Raw genomic sequence first — 3,830 nt, 5'->3', positions numbered from 1 at the left:
ACATCATTAATTCTTCCCATAGGTTTCTTAATAGTGGAATCTGCAAGGTGCAAGTTTAAAGAGCAATCATCAAAATCACGGAAACCTAACAAATCACACAAAGTCTTTGGAATCGTGGAAACACTAGCACCCAAATCACACAAAGCATAGCATTCATGATCTTTAATTTTAATTTCAATAGTTGGTTCCCACTCATCATAAAGTTTTCTAGGGATAGAAACTTCCAACTCAAGTTTTTCGTCATAAGATTGCATCAAAGCATCAACGATATGTTCGGTAAAAGCTTTATTTTGGCTATAAGCACGAGGAAAATTTAGCACGGATTGCAACAAGGAAATAGAATCTATCAAAGAGCAGATATCATAATTAAATTGCTTGAAATCCAAAATAGTAGGTTCATTAACATCTAGAGTTTTAATCTCTTCAATCCCACTTTTATCAATTTTAGCATCAAGATCTAAAAACTCTGAGTTTTCGGAACACCTTCTAGGTAAAGGTGGATCATATTTAGTCCCATCATTATCAAGATTCATATTGCAAAACAAAGATTTAATAGGGGACACATCAATAACTTTTATATCTTCATCTTTATTTTCATAGTTTTCCGGCTTAGTGGCCATCTTATTAACTAAGGTAGCCTGCTTATCAGTAATTTCAACTATTAACTTCTCAAGACAAGCAATTTGGGATCTCAAACCATCAAATTCTTTAGACATATCATCGAGCTCTTTATTCATATAACTCATAAAGCTTTTTTGTTCCTTAAGCTCATTTCTAAAGAAATTATTATGCTCAAATTGTAAGACCATAAAACTCCTAACGTTGCTTTCGATTTCTTCTAACCTTTTAAGGTGAAGATCACCAAATCGGGGAAGAGCCATCGTAACAAACAAGCAATCCAACAGACGAGCAAACAAGAAGCAAAAAAAAGGCAAATAGAGAAAGAGAGGGAGGATAGAGAGAGAGAGGGCGAATAAAACAGCAAGGGTGAAGTGGGGGAGAGGAAAACGAGAGGCAAATGGCAAATAATGTAATGCGGGAGATAAGGGTTTGTGATGGGTACTTGGTATGTTGACTTTTGCGTAGACCTCCCCGGCAACGGCGCCAGAAATCCTTCTTGCTACCTCTTGAGCACTGCGTTGGTTTTCCCTTGAAGAGGAAAGGGTGATGCAGCAAAGTAGCGTAAGTATTTCCTCAGTTTTTGAGAACCAAGGTATTAATCCAGTAGGAGGCTACACGCGAGTCCCTCGCACCTACACAAAACAAATAAATCCTCGCAACCAACACGATAAGGGGTTGTCAATCCCTACATGGTCACTTATGAGAGTGAGATCTGATAGATATGATAAGATAATATTTTTGGTATTTTTATGATAAAGATGCAAAGTAAAATAAAAGGCAATAAAAATAACTAAGTGTTGGAAGATTAATATGATGGAAGATAGACCCGGGGGCCATAGGTTTCACTAGTGGTTTCTCTCAAGAGCATAAATATTTTACGGTGGGTGAACAAATTACTGTTGCGCAATTGACAAAATTGAGCATAGTTATGAGAATATCTAGGTATGATCATGTATATAGGCATCACATCCGAGACAAGTAGACCGACTCCTGCCTGCATCTACTACTATTACTCCACACACCGACCGCTATCCAGCATGCATCTAGAGTATTAAGTTCATAAGAACAGAGTAACGCTTTAAGCAAGATGACATGATGTAGAGGTATAAATTCATGCAATATGATAAAAAACCCATCTTGTTATCCTCGATGGCAACAATACAATACGTGCCTTGCTGCCCCTACTGTCACTGGGAAAGGACACTGCAAGATTGAACCCAAATATAAGCACTTCTCCCATTGCAAGAAAAATCAATCTAGTAGGCCCAACCAAACTGATAATTCGAAGAGACTTGCAAAGATAACCAATCATACATAAAATAATTCAGAGAAGATTCAAATATTGTCCATAGATAAACTTGATCATAAACCCACAATTCATCGGTCTCAACAAACACACCGCAAAAGAAGATTACATCGAATAGATCTCCACGAGAGATGGGGAGAACATTGTATTGAGATCCAAAAAGAGAGAAGAAGCCATCCAACTAATAACTATGGACCTGAAGGTCTGAGGTAAACTACTCACACTTCATCGGAGAGGCTATGGTGTTGATGTAGAAGCCCTCCGTGATCGATGCCCCTCCGGCGGAGCTCCGGAACAGGCCCCAAGATGGGATCTCGTGGATACAGAAAGTTACGGCGGTGGAATTAGGGTTTTGGCTCCGTCTTTGATCGTTTGGGGGTACGTAGGTATATATAGGAGGAAGGAGTATGTCGGTGGAGCAACAGGGGGCCCACGAGGGTGGAGGGCGCGCCTGGGGGGGTAGGCGCGCCCCTACCTCGTGGCTTCCCTATTGGTGGCTTGACGTAGGGTCCAAGTCTCCTGGATCATGTTGTTCCAAGAATCACGTTCCCGAAGGTTTCATTCCGTTTGGACTCCGTTTGATATTCTTTTTCTGCGAAACTCTGAAATAGGCAAAAAATAGCAATTCTGGGCTGGGCCTCCGGTTAATAGGTTATTCCCAAAAATAATATAAAAGTGAATAATAAAGCCCAATAATGCCCAAAATAGAATATAATATAGCATGGAGCAATCAAAATTATAGATACGTTGGAGACGTATCAGTGGGGCAGTTTGGTTTGAAGCCGGTTGAATGCGGCGAGGAGGCGTGTTCAGCCTGGCGTGCAGCGTGTGGGGCTCTCTTGGCCGGCGCGCCGGTTCAATGGCTTCCCCAGTGAGAGGTCGTGTCCACTCTGGCACCGTGTGAGAGCAATAACTCCCTCTGGTCCTTTTGTTTAGGTATAAGAAAATCTCATTTTGCATTCACATTTGACAAGTAAAATTCATGGACAAACTTTGACCCAAAATATGATGGGGACTAGTAAACCAGGACAGAGGTAGTAGTGATGAATTCCGTTTTCGCTCCATACCATTCATTTAAAAAAATTGTATAACGCGCCATTGAAAATTGGAGCTCTTACCCCGCTAAAAAAATGATTTTTAAACGTGGCAACTCGATCAGTGGCGATTGGCGAGCCACTGCCTCCAGGTCATTTACTTGTGGTCCCCAACCATCAACTCATATGAATCAAATTATCACGCGAGCTCAAAAAAATAATGTTATCACGCGAGCTCAAAAAATAATATTATCACGCGAGCTGACTATTCCTACAAAGGTGCACTCCAGCACATACCCGGTACCCGCGCATGGGGCAATCGTGCACCTATGTGTTTATTTGTTTACCGTGCCTTACGTAACTCTCATGTGTGTGAGACAGCGAGAGACTAATTGTGTGCATGCACCTCTTCTCTACATATATGTAATCCAACGTTTGTCTGGTACCCAAAAAATAATACAACAATAACTAGCCATGTGCCAATGTGTTGCAACACATCCAAAGTAGAGTAATACATATTCACCAATTTGTTAGAAAAATATCTAGTCTTCATATACTTATATCACTAAAAATATCTTATGTTTCACTCAAAATATATTCCTTTGGATATTTTCATGAGATAAGGGAGGAATGTGGTTGGTTTCAAGATTCAATAAGTGGGATATTTATGCAAAAAGCCCATGCGCGCGTATGTGTGTGAGAGGGAGAGAGGAGGGGGATAGAGTGCGTGTGTGACAAAGACACAAAGAGTGTGTGTGCGAGAGGTGTCACCATAAAATGAGGCGATAGTGTGTGTGTGCACGATTGAGAGGGCGTGTCTCAAGAAGGGACACAAAATCTACATGGATACAAGGAGCACGAGAGAGACA

This window comes from Triticum urartu, chromosome 2A, assembly GCF_056163025.1.
Source record: "Triticum urartu cultivar PI428250 chromosome 2A, HENAU_Tu73, whole genome shotgun sequence".
NCBI classification, from domain to species: Eukaryota; Viridiplantae; Streptophyta; class Magnoliopsida; order Poales; family Poaceae; genus Triticum; species Triticum urartu.
Note: the sequence above shows the minus strand (reverse complement) of the source record.